Here is a 26181-nt window from a genome sequence, read left to right on the forward strand (position 1 = left end):
GAAGTTCCCAAGTGAGGGAAAAGTGAGCGCTCATACTGTTCTATAAAATCCTTCTTCACAGACTCACTTGCGTCTTGAAGGTGAGGAATCATTATGGATAAAACTAATTCTTGTTGCCAAGCCATGAAGGAGATTAGGAAGAAAGGAGATCGATGGGAGTAAGATTACTGTGAGCGACAAGTAAAAGTTACGACTTATATAAAGGAAGGAGCTAGCGTAACTTAGAAGCCAACGGTAGCTTGCCACTGAAGTTTTACCGTCTTTCCATGATTTGGGTTTGGCACAATTTTCTATAGAAGGCATTAAGAACTTTGAGATGAGGAGATAAAAGAAGTTCGTAAGTTAAATCACCTACTTTCTTTGGTCCACAATATCTGGGAGATAACTTCTTATACTTCCCAAGAGATAAAGAACTTCTTTTGGGTCGTACTCGAGACCAAAACCTTGATATCCAAAACATCGATTCTCACTTCTGAACTCGTTGTTCTGAATCCTTAAAACAGGTGGGACTCTTGAGAAGTATTCAGGAAAAAGGTTCTTCCTTTTTTAAACAGAATCTTTCTTTTATTTTAGAGAGGGAATAATTATAAGATCAAAAAGGGAGATTCTTACTCCTGTATACCTCTAAGGCTAGGGGAGAATCTTACATTCTACCCCACTTGAAAAGTGCAAGATGTCCTCATCTCATAAAGTAGAGGACAACTCTTTTTCTTAAGATCCAATTTTATTCTGGGGTTCCTTATATTCTGGTCAACCCAACAGAATACTGGGATAAATATCCCTTAGAACTCATCATTAAATAACAATTCATTCAGATCATATCATTCATATCTTTAACATGATAAAGGTTCATTAGACCGAAAAATTTCCTTCTGAGCATTCCTCCACGGGAATTTCAGTCAAGTAAGTTCTCAATTTGTCATCCCTTAACTTGATCTAACGGTCAAGTGTTAACAGTAGCAATTTGACAGCACAATCCACTAATCTCATAGTGATTTGCTGAATCATTTTCATCATTTATCATTACAGGGACTCGTCCCAATCATCCACCTTGTGGTTTCGCTCAGCTTATTACATTTCAATCCATTTTCAGGGATCATCATTTTTCAATCAGAATCCAAATCAATTCATCGGTTTCCAAACAGAACTAAAAATCATATCAACCACATTCGAAATCATCATCTGGATAGCATTAACGCTTATAATTTCAAGTCTTAGATTTACTCGTATATACTGTCAGTAAAGAGCTACAGTTATACTCTCGGTATATACGGTAGTCACCACGGCCCTTGGAATTATAAGGTAAATACCATCATGTCTAGGCCTCAAGCAAGTCAGGGATTCTATATAATTGCGGTACTTCCATCTGAAGACCCAATTACCAATTTACGAATTTCAGTTTGAATATCAAATTGTATGAATTATATCACACAATTACAACCTTTTTTGTGCTTCTTGATAAATTTTTGACATATTTGGTTTCTCAGTTGATCTTTATTAGCCAAATGCTCTGATACCAACTGTAAGGTCTCCCTGTTCCCACCGAGCAACGGATTCGGGTACTAGCAGCGGAAGTAGCACTTCTCGCGCGGGACAGGGGTCCCACATTCGGGGCCTCGTCCACGGATATCCGGACAAGAGACTAATCCGTCGGTTTTTCCAAAACCGAACCCGGAAAAAACTTCCCTTACCGGAAAGCACGGGCGATTCCACCAGGATAATTATTTTCTCTAACGAAGACAAGATCATTTCTGATCAAGCTGATCCAATTGTATCTTCAAGATACTAGATCAGATCAAGGAAGAAACTTGCACTTGGATCATTGGGATCAACGCTTTTTTCCCCATTCAAGAGGCACAGCCGTTGATTCCTATCCATAGAACAATTACTGTCCGGGATTTACTTTATTTATCGTATTAACAAAAGTTGAGTCTCGATTTACGGATCCATCAGTCCAGCCTAACCCCATCCGATCCCATGGGTTAGCCAACCGCCCAACCACTGTAGTGATGGGATCCAATTTGGAATTTGGTTAGGTTTTGTCCCGGGTACCAAGGAAAAGAGTTCCAAGGCCCCCTAGCCGGAAGTTCATGCAAACATAAAATTAGGCACACCACTTACACACCCAATATGAAATTGCCTTATTCTTAGCATCAGCTAACTTTAAAACAATCCTTTAATGAAACCATAGTACCACTGATCACAGTCTTCCAAATTATCCGGTTGATTCTCAAATTTCCCATCATTCCTTCATCATCAGAGTATCTATGGCATCATTGGCAACTAGAACGCTCACCACCTGTCCACTCAGAGGCCGTTTCCATAGTTCCTAGCCCATAATACTCAGCAATATAATCATTTATCAAGATGGACTCTCGTTGAAGATCAGCAAGATCAACCAACAGATCCATATAAAAGAGCCATGGACTCATCCGTTGAGGACCAGCAAGGTCAGTCAACCAGATCCATGCCCGGTTTCACAAAACAACTCTTACTCCTTGTTCCAATATCTTCCTCGACGCACGCGTGGGTATCCTAGGCGACCCAGAGCCCGAGCACCGTATGGTCAGCACCCTCTAGGATCCTTCGCAGGTGACCTAGCGCTTCACTCATAGGCCGCTTCCTTGGTCCCTCATCCACCGTACCGGAAGCTCACCATTTTAATCGAATCGAGGCTGGTCAAGACCTCGGTCGACCTTGCTACGCGAGACGTCCTCCATTGACTCTCCGTCAGCAGCAGTTGCAACTTTATCAGTTAGGTCTCCACGACCTTAATCACAAGACGGTCAAAATGCTTCCCCAGCATTCTTGACATAAAACAGCCATTTACAAACAGCATTTACAAACAGTTTACAAATACAGTTTCTATATTAACTCTCATTTTTCCACATTGTTCCTCATTAATCCACATTACTTATTCCACATTCCATTTATATGTGTACTCATCCAATCACCTCATTTTCCATCTCTTCACTTCAAATTCCTTCACATCACATATCATATATTCACATCCATATCCACATCCATACATCCACATCCATATCCACATTCACATCCATACATCCACATCTACATGCTTATCTCCATTTTCACATCTTCATTTATACATCCACATCCCATATCCACATTCATACATACACATCCATATCCACATCCATACATCCACATCCACATCCACATTCACATCCATACATCCACATCTACCTGCTTACCTCCATTTTCACATCCTCATTTATACATCCACATCCCATATCCACATTCATACATACACATCCATACATCCACATCTACATCCACATACATACATACATCCACATCCACATTCACATTCACATACATCCACATCCACATCTATACATCCACATTCCACATTCACATCTATACATCCACATCTACATTCACATTCACATACATCCACATCCCCATTCCCATTCACATCTATACATCCACATCTACATCCACATACATACATACATCCACATCCACATTCCACATTCACATCTATACATCCACATCTACATCCACATTCACATACATCCACATCCACATTCCCATTCACATCTATACATCCACATCCATTCACATCTATACATCCACATCTACATCCACATTCACATCTATGCATATATATCTTCATGCATATATCCATTTTCACGTTCATACATCCACATCTACATGCTTACCTCCATTTTCACATCCTCATTTATACATCCACATCCCATATCCACATTCATACATACACATCCATACATCCACATCTACATCCACATACATACATACATCCACATCCACATTCACATTCACATACATCCACATCCACATTCACATTCACATCTATACATCCACATCTACATCCACATTCACATACATCCACATCCACATTCCCATTCACATCTATACATCCACATCCATTCACATCTATACATCCACATCTACATCCACATTCACATCTATGCATATATATCTTCATGCATATATCCATTTTCACGTTCATACATCCACACTCCCATCTCCACATCCACACATCCACATACATACATCCATTTCCACATTCCCATTTATATAACCCCATATACCTTCACATCTAATCTTTTACATCACATCCATTCTCGCCCTATCACAACCCATATACATCTTATCCTATCACATACACTTCTTACCTCATCCCCCCATACACATCTTAATTCATCTTATCACCTCCTAACTTATTTCATAAGCATCTTATCACCTCTTATCACACCTCTTATCACATCTCTTATCACCTCCTAACTTATTTCATAAGCATCTTATCACATCTCTTATCACATCTCTTATCACATCCTATCACATCTCTTATCTATTTATAGAATACAAGAGAATTCTTACATTTGATATAAGATTTCTTTACACATTTATTTATGAATAAATTCTATTTAAGGAGATTAATACTTTCAAAGTAAAAATCAATCTTTTATGCATCTTCCTATGCATAAATTCATTTTTAATGAAAATGACACTTTTGAATTAAATTTTAATCTTTTATGCATTTTTCTATACATAAATTCAATTTAGATGAGAATGACACTTTTGAATTAAAAAATCAATCTTTTATGCATCTTCTTATGCATAAATTCAATTTGGTAGGAATTACACTTTTAGAATAAAAAAATTTCTCTTATGCATCTAAGTTAAGCATAAAATCCATTTATGAGAAAAATCACACTTTTAGTATAAAAAGAATATCTTTTATGCATACCTATATGCATGAAATTCAATTATGATAAAAATCACACTTTTATAATAAAATAATCAACTTTTATGCATACCTCTATACATGAAATCCAATATGATAAAAGTAACACTTTTGATATAAAAATTTTTCCATTATGCATACTTCTATGCATGAAATAAAAATGGTAAAAATAACACTTTTGATATAAAAATTTATCCATTATGCATACTTCTATGCATGAAATAAAAATGGTAAAAATAACACTTTTGATATAAAAATTTATCCATTATGCCTAATATTAAAATTCAATTTCTCCATGATTGTAATGAAATTCTTTCAATTAATCTAGGATGATAATTCCTAGAATATGGTAGGAAGTCCTCTTTTTATGCTTTGAATGAGATTATTTTATGCATAATTTTTATAAAAATTTTGCCATAGCTCCGCTGCTATGACTGATAAATCTCAATTTTTCTAAGGGATAATGCTTATCATTAAGAAAATAATTAAAATAATCTCTAATTGGATTATCAATCCATAATGGATTGAATCATTAATATACATAAACTAAAAGCATAGAAAAAAGCCATTAATTTGGCCTCAAGCATAGCTTAATCTTGGGTTAAGGAAAAGCTTTATGAAAAGCTTGATTTGGATTGAGAACGGTTCATGAGTATGACCATTTCTTGAGTGAGAGAGAGAATTTACATAAAAATCATTAGAATTTAAACATAAATGAAAATTAACTTCAATAGCATTATGTAACTCTTCACTACTATTCAAACTTCAATAGCATTAAAAAAAAACCATACCAATTAAACTTCTCAAGCTTGAGAGGGGTTGAGAAGAGAGAAACATTGAGAAATTATAGAAAGATCAATATTCACTAATTACCTTACAACTTGCTTGATTCTTTGTTCACGGTAGAGGCCCCCAACCAATCAATTGGTTAAGTATGTTGATGGAGCCACTAATGGGGATTGAAGAGAGAGGGAAGCTCCAAAAACTAGTGAATTATTAAATGAATTCACAGTTTCTGGCTTAGGTGGAGTAGAGTAACGATGCATAAACACTATATATTTTTCAACAAGGGGGAGGCTTCTATTTATAGGAAAAATTGAGCTCCTAACCAAACAAACTGATTCTAGAATTTTCTAAATCAGTTTGGTCAATATTTGACCATTTTTAGGTCAGTTAAGCTAACTTTTTGGAACTAGACTTAAATGAGGAGAGAGGAGAGATGAAATATCTCAATTTTTATGAGTTTAAAACTCATTCAAGCATGTGAAATATGCACCTCCTTTAAAGAACTCCCTTTCCTTACATATGTCATATTTTTAATATTGCTCATAGTTTTTTACTAATAAACCTTGTACATTTTCAACTCTTCATCTTATGTGAAATATGCACCTCCTTTAAAGAACTCCCCTTCCTTACATATGTCATACTTTTAATATTGCTCATAATTTTTTTACTAATAAACCTTGTACATTTTCAACTCTTCATCTTATGTGAAATATGCACCTCCTTTAAAGAACTCCCCTTCCTTACATATGTCATACTTTTAATATTGCTCATAATTTTTTTACTAATAAACCTTGTACATTTTCAACTCTTCATCTTATGTGAAATATGCACCTCCTTTAAAGAACTCCTCTTCCTTACATATGTCATACTTTTAATATTGCTCATAATTTTTTACTAATAAACCTTGTACATTTTCAACTCTTCATCTTATGTGAAATATGCACCTCCTTTAAAGAATTTCCCTTCCTTACATATGTCATATTTTTAATATTGCTCATAGTTTTTTACTAATAAACCTTGTACATTTTCAACTCTTCACCTCATGTGAGCATTTACTCATTTTTGGGTATTTTCTTTTTCCAAGTTGGATTTATCTCCTCCCTACACATGGATTGATGCTATTGGTCCATAGGAACCTTAATTGGACCATAGTCTAAAGATTTCTGAAAATCTAGACCCTTAGGCTAAGGTTCTTTATAGCTATTTTCAATTAATTCCAATTGCACATTGGAAAATTCTTTTTGAATTTCTGTTTCAGGGGAACTCATCTGAATTAGAAGAGATATTTTTCTATCCAAAAATATTCAAAATCTGAATATTCTCTCTCTAGAATATTTTTCTCTCTCTAGGCTAAAACAGATAGAAACAAGGTCTTTATATTTCTGAAGAGGGATTGATTACAGGGAAAGATACTAGACATCAAAAAGGGGGTGGGGGAGGAATCTTACATTCTACCCCACTTAAAAAACGCGAGATGTCCTCATCTCGCAAACTGGGATAATTTCGCAAGATGCACGAATTATGAGACTTAGAGAAAAATTTAAATTAGGATTAACCACCAAGAAAAAGTCTCAAAGAGAGCAAGATTCAAGATAAGAACAAGATTTAAACTTTATTCATTCTCGGAACTTATACAGTAAAGATAGAAGAACTCTTTACACTTCCATAAGCCCGTCCATCATATGATCATAAAAGCAGCACTCACAAGCTGCACAAGTATAGGGTAACTCATCTATGGGAATGATTCTGCTGGTTATTGCCGCACCTATCTCAGTGGTATGAGGTGATCTAACAAAAGGACCTCTGAGAGGCAAGCCAAAAACGGGGTAAAGGCATATCTTCTCATGAGGAAGAAAACACGCCAATAAGAAGACCCGCTCAGAAAACCCAGGATGCCTTGATCTCATGACGCAGTAGTATCGGGGACCCAAACCCAAGGCTTCAATAACCATGGCCAAGCGGACATTGTTGCGAAAGTGCTGCTGACCCCAGGGTGTTACCCTAGTTATGTCTTGATAGGTCCGCCATTTGGTCTGCGCTACAGAAGTTCCCAAGTGAGGGAAAAGTGAGCGCTCATACTGTTCTATAAAATCCTTCTTCACAGACTCACTTGCGTCTTGAAGGTGAGGAATCATTATGGATAAAACTAATTCTTGTTGCCAAGCCATGAAGGAGATTAGGAAGAAAGGAGATCGATGGGAGTAAGATTACTGTGAGCGACAAGTAAAAGTTACGACTTATATAAAGGAAGGAGCTAGCGTAACTTAGAAGCCAACGGTAGCTTGCCACTGAAGTTTTACCGTCTTTCCATGATTTGGGTTTGGCACAATTTTCTATAGAAGGCATTAAGAACTTTGAGATGAGGAGATAAAAGAAGTTCGTAAGTTAAATCACCTACTTTCTTTGGTCCACAATATCTGGGAGATAACTTCTTATACTTCCCAAGAGATAAAGAACTTCTTTTGGGTCGTACTCGAGACCAAAACCTTGATATCCAAAACATCGATTCTCACTTCTGAACTCGTTGTTCTGAATCCTTAAAACAGGTGGGACTCTTGAGAAGTATTCAGGAAAAAGGTTCTTCCTTTTTTAAACAGAATCTTTCTTTTATTTTAGAGAGGGAATAATTATAAGATCAAAAAGGGAGATTCTTACTCCTGTATACCTCTAAGGCTAGGGGAGAATCTTACATTCTACCCCACTTGAAAAGTGCAAGATGTCCTCATCTCATAAAGTAGAGGACAACTCTTTTTCTTAAGATCCAATTTTATTCTGGGGTTCCTTATATTCTGGTCAACCCAACAGAATACTGGGATAAATATCCCTTAGAACTCATCATTAAATAACAATTCATTCAGATCATATCATTCATATCTTTAACATGATAAAGGTTCATTAGACCGAAAAATTTCCTTCTGAGCATTCCTCCACGGGAATTTCAGTCAAGTAAGTTCTCAATTTGTCATCCCTTAACTTGATCTAACGGTCAAGTGTTAACAGTAGCAATTTGACAGCACAATCCACTAATCTCATAGTGATTTGCTGAATCATTTTCATCATTTATCATTACAGGGACTCGTCCCAATCATCCACCTTGTGGTTTCGCTCAGCTTATTACATTTCAATCCATTTTCAGGGATCATCATTTTTCAATCAGAATCCAAATCAATTCATCGGTTTCCAAACAGAACTAAAAATCATATCAACCACATTCGAAATCATCATCTGGATAGCATTAACGCTTATAATTTCAAGTCTTAGATTTACTCGTATATACTGTCAGTAAAGAGCTGCAGTTATACTCTCGGTATATACGGTAGTCACCACGGCCCTTGGAATTATAAGGTAAATACCATCATGTCTAGGCCTCAAGCAAGTCAGGGATTCTATATAATTGCGGTACTTCCATCTGAAGACCCAATTACCAATTTACGAATTTCAGTTTGAATATCAAATTGTATGAATTATATCACACAATTACAACCTTTTTTGTGCTTCTTGATAAATTTTTGACATATTTGGTTTCTCAGTTGATCTTTATTAGCCAAATGCTCTGATACCAACTGTAAGGTCTCCCTGTTCCCACCGAGCAACGGATTCGGGTACTAGCAGCGGAAGTAGCACTTCTCGCGCGGGACAGGGGTCCCACATTCGGGGCCTCGTCCACGGATATCCGGACAAGAGACTAATCCGTCGGTTTTTCCAAAACCGAACCCGGAAAAAACTTCCCTTACCGGAAAGCACGGGCGATTCCACCAGGATAATTATTTTCTCTAACGAAGACAAGATCATTTCTGATCAAGCTGATCCAATTGTATCTTCAAGATACTAGATCAGATCAAGGAAGAAACTTGCACTTGGATCATTGGGATCAACGCTTTTTTCCCCATTCAAGAGGCACAGCCGTTGATTCCTATCCATAGAACAATTACTGTCCGGGATTTACTTTATTTATCGTATTAACAAAAGTTGAGTCTCGATTTACGGATCCATCAGTCCAGCCTAACCCCATCCGATCCCATGGGTTAGCCAACCGCCCAACCACTGTAGTGATGGGATCCAATTTGGAATTTGGTTAGGTTTTGTCCCGGGTACCAAGGAAAAGAGTTCCAAGGCCCCCTAGCCGGAAGTTCATGCAAACATAAAATTAGGCACACCACTTACACACCCAATATGAAATTGCCTTATTCTTAGCATCAGCTAACTTTAAAACAATCCTTTAATGAAACCATAGTACCACTGATCACAGTCTTCCAAATTATCCGGTTGATTCTCAAATTTCCCATCATTCCTTCATCATCAGAGTATCTATGGCATCATTGGCAACTAGAACGCTCACCACTTGTCCACTCAGAGGCCGTTTCCATAGTTCCTAGCCCATAATACTCAGCAATATAATCATTTATCAAGATGGACTCTCGTTGAAGATCAGCAAGATCAACCAACAGATCCATATAAAAGAGCCATGGACTCATCCGTTGAGGACCAGCAAGGTCAGTCAACCAGATCCATGCCCGGTTTCACAAAACAACTCTTACTCCTTGTTCCAATATCTTCCTCGACGCACGCGTGGGTATCCTAGGCGACCCAGAGCCCGAGCACCGTATGGTCAGCACCCTCTAGGATCCTTCGCAGGTGACCTAGCGCTTCACTCATAGGCCGCTTCCTTGGTCCCTCATCCACCGTACCGGAAGCTCACCATTTTAATCGAACCGAGGCTGGTCAAGACCTCGGTCGACCTTGCTACGCGAGACGTCCTCCATTGACTCTCCGTCAGCAGCAGTTGCAACTTTATCAGTTAGGTCTCCACGACCTTAATCACAAGACGGTCAAAATGCTTCCCCAGCATTCTTGACATAAAACAGCCATTTACAAACAGCATTTACAAACAGTTTACAAATACAGTTTCTATATTAACTCTCATTTTTCCACATTGTTCCTCATTAATCCACATTACTTATTCCACATTCCATTTATATGTGTACTCATCCAATCACCTCATTTTCCATCTCTTCACTTCAAATTCCTTCACATCACATATCATATATTCACATCCATATCCACATCCATACATCCACATCCATATCCACATTCACATCCATACATCCACATCTACATGCTTATCTCCATTTTCACATCTTCATTTATACATCCACATCCCATATCCACATTCATACATACACATCCATATCCACATCCATACATCCACATCCACATCCACATTCACATCCATACATCCACATCTACCTGCTTACCTCCATTTTCACATCCTCATTTATACATCCACATCCCATATCCACATTCATACATACACATCCATACATCCACATCTACATCCACATACATACATACATCCACATCCACATTCACATTCACATACATCCACATCCACATCTATACATCCACATTCCACATTCACATCTATACATCCACATCTACATTCACATTCACATACATCCACATCCCCATTCCCATTCACATCTATACATCCACATCTACATCCACATACATACATACATCCACATCCACATTCCACATTCACATCTATACATCCACATCTACATCCACATTCACATACATCCACATCCACATTCCCATTCACATCTATACATCCACATCCATTCACATCTATACATCCACATCTACATCCACATTCACATCTATGCATATATATCTTCATGCATATATCCATTTTCACGTTCATACATCCACATCTACATGCTTACCTCCATTTTCACATCCTCATTTATACATCCACATCCCATATCCACATTCATACATACACATCCATACATCCACATCTACATCCACATACATACATACATCCACATCCACATTCACATTCACATACATCCACATCCACATTCACATTCACATCTATACATCCACATCTACATCCACATTCACATACATCCACATCCACATTCCCATTCACATCTATACATCCACATCCATTCACATCTATACATCCACATCTACATCCACATTCACATCTATGCATATATATCTTCATGCATATATCCATTTTCACGTTCATACATCCACACTCCCATCTCCACATCCACACATCCACATACATACATCCATTTCCACATTCCCATTTATATAACCCCATATACCTTCACATCTAATCTTTTACATCACATCCATTCTCGCCCTATCACAACCCATATACATCTTATCCTATCACATACACTTCTTACCTCATCCCCCCATACACATCTTAATTCATCTTATCACCTCCTAACTTATTTCATAAGCATCTTATCACCTCTTATCACACCTCTTATCACATCTCTTATCACCTCCTAACTTATTTCATAAGCATCTTATCACATCTCTTATCACATCTCTTATCACATCCTATCACATCTCTTATCTATTTATAGAATACAAGAGAATTCTTACATTTGATATAAGATTTCTTTACACATTTATTTATGAATAAATTCTATTTAAGGAGATTAATACTTTCAAAGTAAAAATCAATCTTTTATGCATCTTCCTATGCATAAATTCATTTTTAATGAAAATGACACTTTTGAATTAAATTTTAATCTTTTATGCATTTTTCTATACATAAATTCAATTTAGATGAGAATGACACTTTTGAATTAAAAAATCAATCTTTTATGCATCTTCTTATGCATAAATTCAATTTGGTAGGAATTACACTTTTAGAATAAAAAAATTTCTCTTATGCATCTAAGTTAAGCATAAAATCCATTTATGAGGAAAATCACACTTTTAGTATAAAAAGAATATCTTTTATGCATACCTATATGCATGAAATTCAATTATGATAAAAATCACAACTTTTATAATAAAATAATCAACTTTTATGCATACCTCTATACATGAAATCCAATATGATAAAAGTAACACTTTTGATATAAAAATTTTTCCATTATGCATACTTCTATGCATGAAATAAAAATGGTAAAAATAACACTTTTGATATAAAAATTTATCCATTATGCATACTTCTATGCATGAAATAAAAATGGTAAAAATAACACTTTTGATATAAAAATTTATCCATTATGCCTAATATTAAAATTCAATTTCTCCATGATTGTAATGAAATTCTTTCAATTAATCTAGGATGATAATTCCTAGAATATGGTAGGAAGTCCTCTTTTTATGCTTTGAATGAGATTATTTTATGCATAATTTTTATAAAAATTTTGCCATAGCTCCGCTGCTATGACTGATAAATCTCAATTTTTCTAAGGGATAATGCTTATCATTAAGAAAATAATTAAAATAATCTCTAATTGGATTATCAATCCATAATGGATTGAATCATTAATATACATAAACTAAAAGCATAGAAAAAAGCCATTAATTTGGCCTCAAGCATAGCTTAATCTTGGGTTAAGGAAAAGCTTTATGAAAAGCTTGATTTGGATTGAGAACGGTTCATGAGTATGACCATTTCTTGAGTGAGAGAGAGAATTTACATAAAAATCATTAGAATTTAAACATAAATGAAAATTAACTTCAATAGCATTATGTAACTCTTCACTACTATTCAAACTTCAATAGCATTAAAAAAAAACCATACCAATTAAACTTCTCAAGCTTGAGAGGGGTTGAGAAGAGAGAAACATTGAGAAATTATAGAAAGATCAATATTCACTAATTACCTTACAACTTGCTTGATTCTTTGTTCACGGTAGAGGCCCCCAACCAATCAATTGGTTAAGTATGTTGATGGAGCCACTAATGGGGATTGAAGAGAGAGGGAAGCTCCAAAAACTAGTGAATTATTAAATGAATTCACAGTTTCTGGCTTAGGTGGAGTAGAGTAACGATGCATAAACACTATATATTTTTCAACAAGGGGGAGGCTTCTATTTATAGGAAAAATTGAGCTCCTAACCAAACAAACTGATTCTAGAATTTTCTAAATCAGTTTGGTCAATATTTGACCATTTTTAGGTCAGTTAAGCTAACTTTTTGGAACTAGACTTAAATGAGGAGAGAGGAGAGATGAAATATCTCAATTTTTATGAGTTTAAAACTCATTCAAGCATGTGAAATATGCACCTCCTTTAAAGAACTCCCTTTCCTTACATATGTCATATTTTTAATATTGCTCATAGTTTTTTACTAATAAACCTTGTACATTTTCAACTCTTCATCTTATGTGAAATATGCACCTCCTTTAAAGAACTCCCCTTCCTTACATATGTCATACTTTTAATATTGCTCATAATTTTTTTACTAATAAACCTTGTACATTTTCAACTCTTCATCTTATGTGAAATATGCACCTCCTTTAAAGAACTCCCCTTCCTTACATATGTCATACTTTTAATATTGCTCATAATTTTTTTACTAATAAACCTTGTACATTTTCAACTCTTCATCTTATGTGAAATATGCACCTCCTTTAAAGAACTCCTCTTCCTTACATATGTCATACTTTTAATATTGCTCATAATTTTTTACTAATAAACCTTGTACATTTTCAACTCTTCATCTTATGTGAAATATGCACCTCCTTTAAAGAATTTCCCTTCCTTACATATGTCATATTTTTAATATTGCTCATAGTTTTTTACTAATAAACCTTGTACATTTTCAACTCTTCACCTCATGTGAGCATTTACTCATTTTTGGGTATTTTCTTTTTCCAAGTTGGATTTATCTCCTCCCTACACATGGATTGATGCTATTGGTCCATAGGAACCTTAATTGGACCATAGTCTAAAGATTTCTGAAAATCTAGACCCTTAGGCTAAGGTTCTTTATAGCTATTTTCAATTAATTCCAATTGCACATTGGAAAATTCTTTTTGAATTTCTGTTTCAGGGGAACTCATCTGAATTAGAAGAGATATTTTTCTATCCAAAAATATTCAAAATCTGAATATTCTCTCTCTAGAATATTTTTCTCTCTCTAGGCTAAAACAGATAGAAACAAGGTCTTTATATTTCTGAAGAGGGATTGATTACAGGGAAAGATACTAGACATCAAAAAGGGGGTGGGGGAGGAATCTTACATTCTACCCCACTTAAAAAACGCGAGATGTCCTCATCTCGCAAACTGGGATAATTTCGCAAGATGCACGAATTATGAGACTTAGAGAAAAATTTAAATTAGGATTAACCACCAAGAAAAAGTCTCAAAGAGAGCAAGATTCAAGATAAGAACAAGATTTAAACTTTATTCATTGTCGGAACTTATACAGTAAAGATAGAAGAACTCTTTACACTTCCATAAGCCCGTCCATCATATGATCATAAAAGCAGCACTCACAAGCTGCACAAGTATAGGGTAACTCATCTATGGGAATGATTCTGCTGGTTATTGCCGCACCTATCTCAGTGGTATGAGGTGATCTAACAAAAGGACCTCTGAGAGGCAAGCCAAAAACGGGGTAAAGGCATATCTTCTCATGAGGAAGAAAACACGCCAATAAGAAGACCCGCTCAGAAAACCCAGGATGCCTTGATCTCATGACGCAGTAGTATCGGGGACCCAAACCCAAGGCTTCAATAACCATGGCCAAGCGGACATTGTTGCGAAAGTGCTGCTGACCCCAGGGTGTTACCCTAGTTATGTCTTGATAGGTCCGCCATTTGGTCTGCGCTACAGAAGTTCCCAAGTGAGGGAAAAGTGAGCGCTCATACTGTTCTATAAAATCCTTCTTCACAGACTCACTTGCGTCTTGAAGGTGAGGAATCATTATGGATAAAACTAATTCTTGTTGCCAAGCCATGAAGGAGATTAGGAAGAAAGGAGATCGATGGGAGTAAGATTACTGTGAGCGACAAGTAAAAGTTACGACTTATATAAAGGAAGGAGCTAGCGTAACTTAGAAGCCAACGGTAGCTTGCCACTGAAGTTTTACCGTCTTTCCATGATTTGGGTTTGGCACAATTTTCTATAGAAGGCATTAAGAACTTTGAGATGAGGAGATAAAAGAAGTTCGTAAGTTAAATCACCTACTTTCTTTGGTCCACAATATCTGGGAGATAACTTCTTATACTTCCCAAGAGATAAAGAACTTCTTTTGGGTCGTACTCGAGACCAAAACCTTGATATCCAAAACATCGATTCTCACTTCTGAACTCGTTGTTCTGAATCCTTAAAACAGGTGGGACTCTTGAGAAGTATTCAGGAAAAAGGTTCTTCCTTTTTTAAACAGAATCTTTCTTTTATTTTAGAGAGGGAATAATTATAAGATCAAAAAGGGAGATTCTTACTCCTGTATACCTCTAAGGCTAGGGGAGAATCTTACATTCTACCCCACTTGAAAAGTGCAAGATGTCCTCATCTCATAAAGTAGAGGACAACTCTTTTTCTTAAGATCCAATTTTATTCTGGGGTTCCTTATATTCTGGTCAACCCAACAGAATACTGGGATAAATATCCCTTAGAACTCATCATTAAATAACAATTCATTCAGATCATATCATTCATATCTTTAACATGATAAAGGTTCATTAGACCGAAAAATTTCCTTCTGAGCATTCCTCCACGGGAATTTCAGTCAAGTAAGTTCTCAATTTGTCATCCCTTAACTTGATCTAACGGTCAAGTGTTAACAGTAGCAATTTGACAGCACAATCCACTAATCTCATAGTGATTTGCTGAATCATTTTCATCATTTATCATTACAGGGACTCGTCCCAATCATCCACCTTGTGGTTTCGCTCAGCTTATTACATTTCAATCCATTTTCAGGGATCATCATTTTTCAATCAGAATCCAAATCAATTCATCGGTTTCCAAACAGAACTAAAAATCATATCAACCACATTCGAAATCATCATCTGGATAGCATTAACGCTTATAATTTCAAGTCTTAGATTTACTCGTATATACTGTCAGTAAAGAGCTGCAGTTATACTCTCGGTATATACGGTAGTCACCACGGCCCTTGGAATTATAAGGTAAATACCATCATGTCTAGGCCTCAAGCAAGTCAGGGATTCTATATAATTGCGGTACTTCCATCTGAAGACCCAATTACCAATTTACGAATTTCAGTTTGAATATCAAATTGTATGAATTATATCACACAATTACAACCTTTTTTGTGCTTCTTGATAAATTTTTGACATATTTGGTTTCTCAGTTGATCTTTATTAGCCAAATGCTCTGATACCAACTGTAAGGTCTCCCTGTTCCCACCGAGCAACGGATTCGGGTACTAGCAGCGGAAGTAGCACTTCTCGCGCGGGACAGGGGTCCCACATTCGGGGCCTCGTCCACGGATATCCGGACAAGAGACTAATCCGTCGGTTTTTCCAAAACCGAACCCGGAAAAAACTTCCCTTATCGGAAAGCACGGGCGATTCCACCAGGATAATTATTTTCTCTAACGAAGACAAGATCATTTCTGATCAAGCTCATCCAATTGTATCTTCAAGATACTAGATCAGATCAAGGAAGAAACTTGCACTTGGATCATTGGGATCAACGCTTTTTTCCCCATTCAAGAGGCACAGCCGTTGATTCCTATCCATAGAACAATTACTGTCCGGGATTTACTTTATTTATCGTATTAACAAAAGTTGAGTCTCGATTTACGGATCCATCAGTCCAGCCTAACCCCATCCGATCCCATGGGTTAGCCAACCGCCCAACCACTGTAGTGATGGGATCCAATTTGGAATTTGGTTAGGTTTTGTCCCGGGTACCAAGGAAAAGAGTTCCAAGGCCCCCTAGCCGAAAGTTCATGCAAACATAAAATTAGGCACACCACTTACACACCCAATATGAAATTGCCTTATTCTTAGCATCAGCTAACTTTAAAACAATCCTTTAATGAAACCATAGTACCACTGATCACAGTCTTCCAAATTATCCGGTTGATTCTCAAATTTCCCATCATTCCTTCATCATCAGAGTATCTATGGCATCATTGGCAACTAGAACGCTCACCACCTGTCCACTCAGAGGCCGTTTCCATAGTTCCTAGCCCATAATACTCAGCAATATAATCATTTATCAAGATGGACTCTCGTTGAAGATCAGCAAGATCAACCAACAGATCCATATAAAAGAGCCATGGACTCATCCGTTGAGGACCAGCAAGGTCAGTCAACCAGATCCATGCCCGGTTTCACAAAACAACTCTTACTCCTTGTTCCAATATCTTCCTCGACGCACGCGTGGGTATCCTAGGCGACCCAGAGCCCGAGCACCGTATGGTCAGCACCCTCTAGGATCCTTCGCAGGTGACCTAGCGCTTCACTCATAGGCCGCTTCCTTGGTCCCTCATCCACCGTACCGGAAGCTCACCATTTTAATCGAACCGAGGCTGGTCAAGACCTCGGTCGACCTTGCTACGCGAGACGTCCTCCATTGACTCTCCGTCAGCAGCAGTTGCAACTTTATCAGTTAGGTCTCCACGACCTTAATCACAAGACGGTCAAAATGCTTCCCCAGCATTCTTGACATAAAACAGCCATTTACAAACAGCATTTACAAACAGTTTACAAATACAGTTTCTATATTAACTCTCATTTTTCCACATTGTTCCTCATTAATCCACATTACTTATTCCACATTCCATTTATATGTGTACTCATCCAATCACCTCATTTTCCATCTCTTCACTTCAAATTCCTTCACATCACATATCATATATTCACATCCATATCCACATCCATACATCCACATCCATATCCACATTCACATCCATACATCCACATCTACATGCTTATCTCCATTTTCACATCTTCATTTATACATCCACATCCCATATCCACATTCATACATACACATCCATATCCACATCCATACATCCACATCCACATCCACATTCACATCCATACATCCACATCTACCTGCTTACCTCCATTTTCACATCCTCATTTATACATCCACATCCCATATCCACATTCATACATACACATCCATACATCCACATCTACATCCACATACATACATACATCCACATCCACATTCACATTCACATACATCCACATCCACATCTATACATCCACATTCCACATTCACATCTATACATCCACATCTACATTCACATTCACATACATCCACATCCCCATTCCCATTCACATCTATACATCCACATCTACATCCACATACATACATACATCCACATCCACATTCCACATTCACATCTATACATCCACATCTACATCCACATTCACATACATCCACATCCACATTCCCATTCACATCTATACATCCACATCCATTCACATCTATACATCCACATCTACATCCACATTCACATCTATGCATATATATCTTCATGCATATATCCATTTTCACGTTCATACATCCACATCTACATGCTTACCTCCATTTTCACATCCTCATTTATACATCCACATCCCATATCCACATTCATACATACACATCCATACATCCACATCTACATCCACATACATACATACATCCACATCCACATTCACATTCACATACATCCACATCCACATTCACATTCACATCTATACATCCACATCTACATCCACATTCACATACATCCACATCCACATTCCCATTCACATCTATACATCCACATCCATTCACATCTATACATCCACATCTACATCCACATTCACATCTATGCATATATATCTTCATGCATATATCCATTTTCACGTTCATACATCCACACTCCCATCTCCACATCCACACATCCACATACATACATCCATTTCCACATTCCCATTTATATAACCCCATATACCTTCACATCTAATCTTTTACATCACATCCATTCTCGCCCTATCACAACCCATATACATCTTATCCTATCACATACACTTCTTACCTCATCCCCCCATACACATCTTAATTCATCTTATCACCTCCTAACTTATTTCATAAGCATCTTATCACCTCTTATCACACCTCTTATCACATCTCTTATCACCTCCTAACTTATTTCATAAGCATCTTATCACATCTCTTATCACATCCTATCACATCTCTTATCTATTTATAGAATACAAGAGAATTCTTACATTTGATATAAGATTTCTTTACACATTTATTTATGAATAAATTCTATTTAAGGAGATTAATACTTTCAAAGTAAAAATCAATCTTTTATGCATCTTCCTATGCATAAATTCATTTTTAATGAAAATGACACTTTTGAATTAAATTTTAATCTTTTATGCATTTTTCTATACATAAATTCAATTTAGATGAGAATGACACTTTTGAATTAAAAAATCAATCTTTTATGCATCTTCTTATGCATAAATTCAATTTGGTAGGAATTACACTTTTAGAATAAAAAAATTTCTCTTATGCATCTAAGTTAAGCATAAAATCCATTTATGAGGAAAATCACACTTTTAGTATAAAAAGAATATCTTTTATGCATACCTATATGCATGAAATTCAATTATGATAAAAATCACAACTTTTATAATAAAATAATCAACTTTTATGCATACCTCTATACATGAAATCCAATATGATAAAAGTAACACTTTTGATATAAAAATTTTTCCATTATGCATACTTCTATGCATGAAATAAAAATGGTAAAAATAACACTTTTGATATAAAAATTTATCCATTATGCATACTTCTATGCATGAAATAAAAATGGTAAAAATAACACTTTTGATATAAAAATTTATCCATTATGCCTAATATTAAAATTCAATTTCTCCATGATTGTAATGAAATTCTTTCAATTAATCTAGGATGATAATTCCTAGAATATGGTAGGAAGTCCTCTTTTTATGCTTTGAATGAGATTATTTTATGCATAATTTTTATAAAAATTTTGCCATAGCTCCGCTGCTATGACTGATAAATCTCAATTTTTCTAAGGGATAATGCTTATCATTAAGAAAATAATTAAAATAATCTCTAATTGGATTATCAATCCATAATGGATTGAATCATTAATATACATAAACTAAAAGCATAGAAAAAAGCCATTAATTTGGCCTCAAGCATAGCTTAATCTTGGGTTAAGAAAAAGCTTTATGAAAAGCTTGATTTGGATTGAGAACGGTTCATGAGTATGACCATTTCTTGAGTGAGAGAGAGAATTTACATAAAAATCATTAGAATTTAAACATAAATGAAAATTAACTTCAATAGCATTATGTAACTCTTCACTACTATTCAAACTTCAATAGCATTAAAAAAAAACCATACCAATTAAACTTCTCAAGCTTGAGAGGGGTTGAGAAGAGAGAAACATTGAGAAATTATAGAAAGATCAATATTCACTAATTACCTTACAACTTGCTTGATTCTTTGTTCACGGTAGAGGCCCCCAACCAATCAATTGGTTAAGTATGTTGATGGAGCCACTAATGGGGATTGAAGAGAGAGGGAAGCTCCAAAAACTAGTGAATTATTAAATGAATTCACAGTTTCTGGCTTAGGTGGAGTAGAGTAACGATGCATAAACACTATATATTTTTCAACAAGGGGGAGGCTTCTATTTATAGGAAAAATTGAGCTCCTAACCAAACAAACTGATTCTAGAATTTTCTAAATCAGTTTGGTCAATATTTGACCATTTTTAGGTCAGTTAAGCTAACTTTTTGGAACTAGACTTAAATGAGGAGAGAGGAGAGATGAAATATCTCAATTTTTATGAGTTTAAAACTCATTCAAGCATGTGAAATATGCACCTCCTTTAAAGAACTCCCTTTCCTTACATATGTCATATTTTTAATATTGCTCATAGTTTTTTACTAATAAACCTTGTACATTTTCAACTCTTCATCTTATGTGAAATATGCACCTCCTTTAAAGAACTCCCCTTCCTTACATATGTCATACTTTTAATATTGCTCATAATTTTTTTACTAATAAACCTTGTACATTTTCAACTCTTCATCTTATGTGAAATATGCACCTCCTTTAAAGAACTCCCCTTCCTTACATATGTCATACTTTTAATATTGCTCATAATTTTTTTACTAATAAACCTTGTACATTTTCAACTCTTCATCTTATGTGAAATATGCACCTCCTTTAAAGAACTCCTCTTCCTTACATATGTCATACTTTTAATATTGCTCATAATTTTTTACTAATAAACCTTGTACATTTTCAACTCTTCATCTTATGTGAAATATGCACCTCCTTTAAAGAATTTCCCTTCCTTACATATGTCATATTTTTATTATTGCTCATAGTTTTTTACTAATAAACCTTGTACATTTTCAACTCTTCACCTCATGTGAGCATTTACTCATTTTTGGGTATTTTCTTTTTACAAGTTGGATTTATCTCCTCCCTACACATGGATTGATGCTATTGGTCCATAGGAACCTTAATTGGACCATAGTCTAAAGATTTCTGAAAATCTAGACCCTTAGGCTAAGGTTCTTTATAGCTATTTTCAATTAATTCCAATTGCACATTGGAAAATTCTTTTTGAATTTCTGTTTCAGGGGAACTCATCTGAATTAGAAGAGATATTTTTCTATCCAAAAATATTCAAAATCTGAATATTCTCTCTCTAGAATATTTTTCTCTCTCTAGACTAAAACAGATAGAAACAAGGTCTTTATATTTCTGAAGAGGGATTGATTACAGGGAAAGATACTAGACATCAAAAAGGGGGTGGGGGAGGAATCTTACAGGATTGATGTGGAACAATCTGGAAAGATGTGAGTTCATTATTGAAACCGTATTTGTGAACTGTTTGTAAATGACTGTTTTATGTCAAGAATGCTGGGGAAGCATTTTGACTGTCTTGAGAATGTGGTCGTGGAGACCTACCTGATACAACAGCTGACAGAGAGTCAACAGAAGACATCTCGTGTAGCAAGGTCGGCCGAGGTCTTGACCAGCCTCGATTCGATTTAAATGGTGAGCTTCCGGTACGGTGGATGAGGGACCAAGGAAGTGGCCTATGAGTGAAGTGCTAGGTGACCTGCGAAGGATCCTAGAGGGTGCTGACCATACGGTGCTCCGGCTCTGGGTCGCCGAAGATACCCACACATGCATCGTGGAAGATATTGGAACAAGGAGTAAGAGTTGTTTTTTAAAACTGGGCATGGATCTGGTTGATTGACCTTGTTGGTCCTCAACGGATGAGTCCATGGCTCTCTTATATGGATCTGTTGATTGATCTTGCTGATCTTCAACGAGGATTCCATCTTGATTTTTATATGTGAAAATATTGCCGGGCACTATGAGCTAGGAACTATTAAAAAGGCCCCTGAGTGAACAGGTGGTGAGCGTTCTAGTTGCCAATAATGCCATAAGTACACCGATGAAGGAATGATTGGAAATAAGGATTCAACCAGAGATTTTGAGGATTGTGATTAGTGACACAATGGTTTCATTAAAGGATTGTTTTAAAGATAGCTGATGCTGAGAAAAAGGCAATTTCATATTGGGTGTGTAAGTGGTGTGGCTAGTTTTATGTTTGCATGAACATCCGGCTAGGGGGCCTGGGAACTCTTTTCCCTGGTACCCGGGACAAAACCTAACCAAATTCCTAATTGGATCCCATCACTACAGTGGTTGGGCGGTTGGCTAACACATGGGACTGGATAGGGTTAGGCTGGACTGATGGATCCATAAATCGAGACTCAATTTCTCTTTAGTTCGATAGATGAAGTAAATCCCGGACAAAAATTGTTCTATGGAAAAGAATCAACGGCTGTGCCTCTCAATGAAGAAAAAAACGTTGGTCTCTATGATCCAAGTACAGTCTTTTTTCCTGATCTGACTATAGGACTTACGGGTTCGGTCAGATGAGGTCAGTTAGTTAAGGCTTTTGACTACGTTAGGAAAAAGTTATCCTGGTGGAATCGTCCGTGCTTTCCGGGCAAGAGAAGTTTTTTCGAGTTCAGTTTGGAAGAATCGAGGAATTAGTCACCTGTCCGGATATCCATGGGTGAGGCCCCGAGTGTGGGACCTTGCCCCGTGCAAGATGTGCTACTTCCGGTGCTAGCACTTTGAATCCGTTGCGCGGTGGGGACAGGGATCTTACAGCACATATGCAATGCATCCAAAGACTTTCAAATGAGACAAATCAGGTTTTCTACCAGTAAACATCTCCTCTGGAGTTACATCATGTATGGTTGCAGTTGGAGTCCTCTTCATGTGATGTAAATTGCTATAGAAACAACCTCAGCCCAATAGCTATGCGTCATGTTCTTCTCTCCCATCAATGCTCGCACAATCTCAGCAATGTGCTTGTTTTTCTGCTCAGCAACTCCATTTTGCTGCGGAGTGTATCTGCATGTAAACTATCTCTGAATGCCATTCTTTTGCAAAAATTCGAGAACTCATTGGAGAAGTACTCTCCCCCTCCATCTGACCTTAGGCACTGTACATGTTTCCGTATTTGCTTTTCAACCATAACTCTAAAATTCTGAAAATGAGTGAACACCTCACTCTTCTCCTTCATGAAGTATACCCACACTTTCCTTGTGTGGTCATCCTCCTCAGTAAATGTTACACATAATACCTGTAGCCTCCCATAGACATGGTCTTCGTAGGACCCCATACATCTGAATGCACAACATCTAGTCATTTTTGCTCACATTTGTGTCACGTGGAAATACATGCTTTGTTTGCTTTCCAAATTGGCATGCTTCACATATTTTCTGCATACTTCAACTTTAAACTTTGGCAGCCCTCTCACAATTCCTTTAGTCTACATGGACTTCATTCTCTGCACATTCACATTCACATGTCCAATTCTCACAATTCCTTTAGTCTGCATAGACTTCATTCTTTGCACATTCACATGTCCAATACTTTTATGCCAAATGTCTCTGTCTGTAACAATTCCTGAACCAACATAACAACCATCAGGGTTAAACTGAACCTGCAAACCCTACTCAATCATCTAGCCAACTGAAACCAAATTCTTTGTTATGTTCGGAACATGAAGTATATCAAGGTACTTCTTACTTGAAGGAATCAACGCTTTTTTCCTAATTGAATTAGGCACAGCCATTGATCTATTCATTTGAGAAGTCTTCAGGTTAGTATTAAACTATTCGAGTTCTAAGTGTATTCCTATTGATCAATTTTATTATTAAAACTCTACTGATTCTAGCCTAACCCCATCCAGGTTACCGCCGAACCATTGGAATTGGTAGAACCAGACAAGAACTCACCCACCCATAATTGAATGCCTTTCTTAACTTTTGCTTTAGAATACAGATACGCATACACTCCTCTTTAAACTTAACTTTTAAAACAATCCATTGAAAAACAATTATTGGTTACATATGTCATAACTCAAAATTTCCATTCAATCCTTGTTTCTCATGAAATAGTATCACTCTGGACTCTCCGTTGAGACCAGCAGGTCAGCAACGAGATCTAGTAACAGATTACAATAATTTTCTCGTCATCATACATATATATATCTTCCATGACATACGCATGGGTGTCCTAAGCACCGCAAGCCCGTGCATTGCCTGGTCAGAACCCTCTAGGATTCTCCTTAGGTGTCTTGGCACTTCACTTAGGGACCGCTTCTGTTGAAAGAACGGTAGAGGGAGAGGAGACACACACACAAGAGCAAACCCTAACCATAGAGGGAAGCCATCTCCTTTCTCACACAATGCATAAAGCCATAATCCATAATACACACAACACACTATAAGTTGTGTCCACACACATCTAACCCTAGCTAATGTCCACACACTATGACCAGCTGGACACGCGGTCATTTATGTCTCACACATGTTCCTACCTAACATGCTAGCACATAGCATAGCTGGCTCACACACTGACATTGAGCTTGAATCTCAATAGCCCCTCTCAAGCTCATGATGTACTGCCGATGAAGATGTAGATGAGCTTGGGATATCAAAACTCTCAACACTCCCCCTTAAGCTCATCCCATGTACTCCCAACATAGTACGGAAGTACTCAAACTTCTCCTTACTAAGTGGCTTTGTAAAGATGTCTGCCACTTGCTCATCAGTCTTCACATACTATAGATCAATTGTACCATCCAGCACCTTCTCTCTGACAAAATGATAATGGACCTCTATGTGTTTGGTCCTCGCATGAAACACTGGATTCTTGGCCAACTATATACTGCTCATGTTATCATAATGAATGACAACTTTGCCATCAATAGGCTCACCCAAATATGCCAAGAGATTCTTTAACCATACTGCCTCACAAGTAGCAATGGCTGCACCCCTGTATTCAGCCTCTGTACTAGATAAAGCAACTGTAGGTTGCTTCTTGCTACTCCAACTCACCACAGCACTTCCAATTGTAAAAGCATATCCACTAGTAGACCTCCTGTCATATGAGCTACTTGCCCAATCAGCATTTGTGTAGCCATGTATGTCCAAGCCTTTACCACTCTCATAAAGTAGACCATAATGTGCAGTGGTCTTTACATATCGCATGATGCGTCTCACTGCATCCAAATGTGGTTTTCTAGGGCTCTGCATAAACTGGCTTACTAGCCCCACAGCATAACTCAAATTCGGGCGTGTGATAGTCATGTATATGAGACTACCAACCATCTTCCTGTACATAGATGGATCATCCAACTCCTCACCATAATCAGCCCGCAACTTCACATTTTGCTCCAAAGGTGTACTCATAGGCTTACACCCTGTCATGCCATATTTTGCCAACATATCCAATGTATATTGGCGCTGTACTAACCATGTACCTACATGATCTTTGACCACTTCAATTCCAAGAAAGTATCTCAAGATGACAAGTAAAACAATCCCATGATCTGT

Source organism: Cibotium barometz, chromosome 41 (assembly GCF_041138505.1).
Source record: "Cibotium barometz isolate CiBa-2024 chromosome 41, ASM4113850v1, whole genome shotgun sequence".
NCBI classification, from domain to species: domain Eukaryota; kingdom Viridiplantae; phylum Streptophyta; class Polypodiopsida; order Cyatheales; family Cibotiaceae; genus Cibotium; species Cibotium barometz.